At 43.8% G+C, this 7030-nt stretch overlaps 1 protein-coding gene across 2 annotated transcripts in view; it reads right to left on the bottom strand.

Moving 5' to 3' along the window:
* Positions 1-7030, bottom strand: part of LOC108358354 (Caseinolytic protease proteolytic subunit) — a 175166-nt gene that overhangs the window by 166926 nt on the left and 1210 nt on the right. The window lies entirely within an intron of this gene.

Genomic DNA, 7030 nt, shown 5'->3' with positions numbered 1-7030 from the left:
CCTCCGGTGAACTACTGGAGAGGCGCCGACTGCTCTGGGCAATCGACTCTTTCAAGCCCTTCAAGTCCCCTGGACCGGATGGCATCATTCCTTCGCAGCTGCAAAAGGCTGTGGAGGTCTCGTGTCGCTGGCTCACCCCTATCTATGAGAGCTGCCTAGAAAGAGGGTACATACCGGGGGCATGGAGGTGCGTAAGGGTCACGTTCATCCTCAAATCAGGAAAGAACTCTCATGTATCCCNAGCATCGGACGGTTCTACGACAGGGCGGAGGAAGAGAGGCTCTTAGCCTCAGTAAACGAGGACGTCGAACTGGCGTGGCTGGAGCGGACTTTGGAGGATGAAGATCCTGCAAATAAACCTCCACCTTGAGCAAGGTGGAGCCGACGTAGTCCTGATCCAGGAGCCGTGGCTAAGCAGTAGCGGTATCTCCGGGATCAGGACGCCTAATTTCAAGCTGATGGTGCAGAATCTAGTAGATAGACCAAGATCCTGCGTGCTCATCAGAAACGAATTCAAAGCACTAATTCTACCTAATTTCAGCAACGAGGACATTGTGACTGTCAGCCTGGATAGCGGTGCCAGAAAGCTCTGGATTATATCCGCATACATGGCCCATGACGAGGTGGAACCACCTCCATTACTGCTACGTGAAGCCATAGCCGAAGCGAGGCGACGGAAAGCCGATGTAATCAGTCGATCAGATGCAAATTCACGACACTCGTGCTGGGGAAGCTCAGATATCAATGCAAGAGGTGAGTCACTTTTTGATTACATTCTAAGTGAAGACTTATGTATCTGTAATAGAGGAAACGAATCGAGCTTTATCACCGCGGCAAGGCAAGATGTCCTTGACCTCACCCTAGCCTCGGCTTCCAAAAGTATCGCCTTTAGGAACATTAGGAGAACAAACTGGGACCTCTATAGTAAAAAACTTCGGGAACTACTCCCAGAGGCCCCCAGGAGAGCTTAAGCACCGATGCTCGATTGATGTTATGGTGGATAAGTTTACATCAGCTTGTAGGAGTGCCATCGAAATCTCATGCCCGCTGAGTAGGCCTGGGGGCAAAGTACGACCAAAATGGTGGACGATGGAACTCTCAGAACTCAGAGCGACGAGTAGACGCCTGTTCAATAAAGCCAGGAAGAGTGGACAACACTCCGACTGGGAACTCTATAAGATCGGACTAGGCATCTATAAGTCCGAGATAAGAAAGGCCAAAAGCGAGTCATGGAGAAACTTCTGCGAAGCCGTAGGTTTAAATGAATCATCTCGATTTAGGCGAATCCTTGCGAGGAATCCCGTACCCTTGGGATACCTGAGGGACGAAGAGGGCAACTGGGCGATGAGTGGAGGGAATCGCTTAAGCTACTCCTTGATACTCATTTCCCAGAAAATTCTGCACCGCGTGAACCTACCGGTATTGGAAAGGGCGAATGCTCTACCTCTACCTCCGGTGAACTACTGGAGAGGCGCCGACTGCTCTGGGCAATCGACTCTTTCAAGCCCTTCAAGTCCCCTGGACCGGATGGCATCATTCCTTCGCAGCTGCAAAAGGCTGTGGAGGTCTCGTGTCGCTGGCTCACCCCTATCTATGAGAGCTGCCTAGAAAGAGGGTACATACCGGGGGCATGGAGGTGCGTAAGGGTCACGTTCATCCTCAAATCAGGAAAGAACTCTCATGTATCCCCGAGGGACTTCAGACCTATCAGTCTCTCATCTTTCTTATTGAAGACTTTAGAGACTGATTGCCCTGCACATAAGAAGCAGGATTCCTCGAGAGCGTTCTGCCCTGCACTCAATCGTCAAAATTATAGTCTCTTAAAAACAACGATTTTGTAGTGGGTACCTTCCTTGATATCGAGAGAGCTTTCAATAATGTCCATCCCGGGGCGATAATAAGAGCCCTTACCAAGCTCGGAGTCGAGAGCTACCTAGTAAGGCTCATCTCACACATGCTGCATGACAGAACTGTCACAGCGGAATGGGGCAACGCCTCTGATCAGCGTAAAGTAAGCAGAGGCACCCCGCAGGGAGGCGTCCTTGCACCATTCCTCTGGATAGTAGTGAGAAACGACGTCCTGGAGGAATTGCAAAGGACAGGATGCCGGATTATCNTTGATTACATTCTAAGTGAAGACTTATGTATCTGTAATAGAGGAAACGAATCGAGCTTTATCACCGCGGCAAGGCAAGATGTCCTTGACCTCACCCTAGCCTCGGCTTCCAAAAGTATCGCCTTTAGGAACANACTGTCACAGCGGAATGGGGCAACGCCTCTGATCAGCGTAAAGTAAGCAGAGGCACCCCGCAGGGAGGCGTCCTTGCACCATTCCTCTGGATAGTAGTGAGAAACGACGTCCTGGAGGAATTGCAAAGGACAGGATGCCGGATTATCGCCTACGCGGATGACGTGGCACTCATCGTCAGAGGAAAGTTCTTGAACACTCTGTAAGATTTTATGCAAGGGTACCTAAACAGGGTCACAAATTGGTCCGCTGGATGCGGGCTTGCTGTCAATCCTGGAAAGACGGAGCTCGTTCTTTTTACCGTGCACGCGTGCAAAGGGCAGCCCTCGTTGGGATCAGCGGGGCGCTCCGAACCACTCCTACGTTAGCGCTGAACGCTATGCTCAATGTCGCACCTGTCGACATCTCGGGCAAAGTAGCGGCGGTTCGCTCAGCCATTAAATCAAAAGCTCTGGGTTCTCTTTCAATCCAGAGCACGGGCACACGACGATTCTCGAAAGCTTCGACTTCGTGCCGAAAGAAATGGACCGGAGTCACCCTAAAGGATCCTTCTCCACGCACATCCCCTCAAGGGACGAATGGAGACTACCCTCTGGAGAAGAGGTCCAATAAACATCTTCACGGACGGATCGAAGCTGGGAGGGAGATTTGGAGGAGGTGTCTACTGTCAGGAGCTCTCAGTAGATCTTACTTTCAGACTGCCGGATCTCTGCAGCGTCTTTCAGGCAGAGGTGGCCGCCATAAAAGAGGCAGCCGATTGGCTATGCCAAGCGGCAATCAGGGCGCTGGGATCGCTAATGGTGTGTTCAAAACTGGTTGGGGAATGACTGACCTCTCTCTCAACTGCATCAGAATACTTCCAGATCAAACTGATTTGGGTCCCGGGGCACAGTGATATCGCGGGAAATTGCAGGGCTGATGAACTGGCCAGGCAGGGTACCCTTGAGTACCGTTGGCAACCTGCGGCCTGCTTTTGGACAGATGGGCTTACGGTCGGCTCAGCGAGCGCTGGGAAAAAACCCTCGACTTACAAAGTTGCAAGGTCCTTCTGGCCGGTTGAGGACCGCGGGCGGTCAGGGGAGCTACTGCAGCTGGCTAAGCGGCAGCTCTTGATTTTCACAGGTGTACTGACCGGACACTGTCCAATGGGAACCCACGCGGTGCGACTCAGTATCGTCACGGATCCCTACTGCCGCAGTTTCCTGGAAGACGAGGTGGAATCATCTCAGCACTTCCTACTCAACTGCCCGGCATTCGCTAGATTACGGTTTAAGCATCTCGGTGCGCATTTCATCGAGTCTCCCGAGGGACTCTCCGGAGTTTGAAGAACTTTATTATGAGCATCCAGCGCTTCTCGTAGTTTTTACGCAGTTACCGTTCAAATGAATTTCTCCCTTATGTAATGTGGTATCACAATGGACAACCCAATGTCTAAGTGAGTCCCCTTTGCGGGTCTCCCACCGTAACCTAACCTAAACTAATATGACTATTTTTGTTTATTTAACCGCGATAAAACATTTATAAAAGTATTGAAGTAGTAAACGTGCGAGTGTTGCAACTGAACACCGAAGTTGGTGCTGCCAGACGATTTATCATCACAATTTTTACTTGCGTCCATAGTATTTTTGCGTAGAATTCCTTTCTGCGTAGCTGGCCTTCGGCCGCGCTTTAGGATTATAACCCTTACCAAATAGAATTCTCCTTTTGCTGTGCACCAACTGGGGCTACCGCCACAGTGATATAGCCTTGGGGAAAGGATGAGGTAACTAGAATTCCCTTTCTGCCGCCCCAGTGATGTCTGTTATGGTTACTGGTTCCCCTTTTTTTAGGTTCTATAATTTTTTATAATATTTTTTATATTCTATTGGTATTTTTTTAAATAGAGCCGCAAGCGATCACGCAACTTTTTATTCCAAATTTTAATTTTTTTTTTATATTTTATATTATAAAAAATATCGACGCAGGCGTAAAATATTTGCTATTTTACTATTGTTTATTAAAAAATGCAAAAAATATGGATTATTATGTATTTTCCAAAGAAAAACATACATTTTGGTTAAAAAAAGGCCATAATTTAAATATTTTTAGAGGTTGTTATTTAAAAAGCACATATTCAAACCTACACTTATGTTGTGGAGGTCATTATGAAATATAAGTTGGGTATTTTACTCTGCCTAATTTTCGAACATGTGGTAGCACACTTCTGTTTTGGTAATACAGCCATTTTGATTTGTTTGCTTGCTTATGCAGCGTTTTTGCTGCATTTAAAATGCAACATTTAGCACTTTCGAACATATGTTTTCGAAGAGCGTTCATGCTACCGCATTTAGCAAATGTACATTTACGCAAGTTCGAAATAGTATGCTTTTGACAAACAGCCGTGTTCCAGTCGCTTATTCAGATCCGTATCTATTACGATAAATTCTCACGGAAAAGATAATGTGCAAAAACCCCTACTGAAAAAGAAAAAAAATAAATTCTAAACCGAAAATTCAATACAAAAACTTGAATTGTTTTAACCATAACCGAACATTTGTTTGTGTATATATTCATTTGTCGGTGCAGTCAATTATAATTTCCACACTTAATTAGGAAACAAAGCAAACAGAGTTGATCACAAACTAATCCAGATATCTATCAGCATCATATCGATGTTGAATTTGCGTAACTTTTCTTTATCCAAATAATGTAAATTAATAAATGAAATCTCGATCGGCGATCACTGAAACCCAGCTAGCGACTGTATACTCGAAAAAGCAATGTTGCCACTTTTTCTCATTAAACCATGTTCGAATCGTGGAAATTTTGGAAGATCACAGGGTTGCTTTTAGCATTTAGATTCTTAATGCAAAAATGGAGTTGCATTTAGTTGCATTTAGGTGACGAATTTTGTATGGATAAATGTACATTTAGAGTAGCATTTAGAGCTAAATGCGCTAAATGTGCTTTTACGCGTAAGCAAAAACAGCCCATTACTTTGTTGTAGTGAAATTATTACATGATTCAATAATTAAATCATGATTCAATAATTAAATGTGTGGGACCTCCACTTGTTTTACAATTTTTTAATCTAAGAATACTTTTGTAAAAGTTTTTTAATTTGTGACTACATAAAGCGGCGTTCATCCTCCTTCGTTTAGGGGGGGTTTGGGGAGCCACGCCCCCTCCCACTCCGCCCCCACCCCTAAATCGTTGTACAAATAGCTAAAGATTTCCCAAATTATTTTTTAAAAGATATAAGTTTTTACTATTCACTGTTGCTTACTAAAAACACCAAATATATTTCAAATTCGCACAGAATTAATAATACACCTTTACTTCTAATTGAATACTTTGCGTACTTTTTGTAGTACCTTTCTACTACTGTTTTCGCAAAAGGCGATCACATTCTTCCCCTTTGGAGTGTCAAATTTTAGCTGTCACAAATTACACAACCTTGTATTATAGAATCATGCGTATAGGTCATGTTTTGTTTTCCACCTGCAATAATTTAAAAAATTTATTATGCTCGAAATGCAACTGTGGACGCCAGCTGGCAGTGAAGCTTGCAAATGTTTGCTAATTCCTGTTTGCGCAAAACTTAGTAACATTCTCTCTTTGGGAGAGTAAGGGGGTGGGCTTTAAGAGCGAAATACACCACACAAGCGGTTTGACAAACCAAGCGAAATTTCCCTTTGCTTCAAGCCATTTGTGCTGTGTATGGGGGTGTTTGAAGGTTTGACAAACCGCTTGAGGGAAATTTGAGCAAAAATCAAAATTTTTTGATTTTCTGGCCGCCATGTTGATGTTTGATCAAACCGCTTGCGTTGTGTATAGCAAAATCGCCTCATTCGCAACGAAATTTTCACCGAGTAAGGACGTAAGAGAGGAAAATGAAAGAAAACCATAATATTTAGCATTGCGAACTGGAAGAAAACTAAAATTCTTTGCTTGAACGAGTCATGTTTGCATGGTGTATGGCGAAATGGGAAAAGTAGGTTTGAAGAATGTTTGACAAGCCGCTTGTGTGGTGTATTTCGCTCTTTAGTAGTCAGCCGCACCTTGTGTTTTAAGAAAACCAGGTGGAATTAACAAATGAAACTTGGTCAGGATGTTAAGGGAGGTATCCTCTAAAACATGTATAACTAAAAAATATAAATAATATCATTGTTTATAAGTTATTTGTTGTTAAAATTTCTTAAGTCGTTCCACTTGGTTTCCTTAACAAAAAAGCATTTGTGCATACTTTTATATATATAAATGCACATAACACTGTACTTAATACTTTACACACTTTTCTTTTATTTTATCTTGTATATAAATCACTTTAATTAAACTTTTATCGACTTGTAAATTACATTGAATATCACGCATATTTACAATAACACATGGTTGCAAACTGACACATAACATGTGTTGCCATATTGTACAAAACAATACATACAAAGAAGGCAATGATTAAAAAGGAATACAGGGGAAATCAATACAAAAGAAAATGTTCAGCTCCTTTTCTTCGCAAAACAGAAAGGAGAATTCTATTGCCTGAGGGTTATAATCCCTAAGTGCGGCCGAAGGCCGCCTACGCAGAAAGGTGTTCTCTGAGAAAGGTGTTCAGCTCCTTTTCTTCGCAAAACAGAAAGGAGAATTCTACTGCCTGAGGGTTATAATCCCTAAGTGCGGCCGAAGGCCGCCAACGCAGAAAGGTGTTCTCTGCAAAATGTGTTCAGCCCCCCTTCTTCGGCAACACAGAAATAATAATTCTACTAAGTAAAAATTCCGAATTAAGCGAAGCGCAAATTGATT

Source organism: Rhagoletis zephyria, unplaced genomic scaffold, assembly GCF_001687245.7.
Source record: "Rhagoletis zephyria isolate East Lansing unplaced genomic scaffold, Rhagoletis_zephyria_1.1 Rzeph_scaffold_00240, whole genome shotgun sequence".
NCBI classification, from domain to species: domain Eukaryota; kingdom Metazoa; phylum Arthropoda; class Insecta; order Diptera; family Tephritidae; genus Rhagoletis; species Rhagoletis zephyria.
Note: the sequence above shows the minus strand (reverse complement) of the source record. Positions and strands in the feature narration are given on the sequence as shown.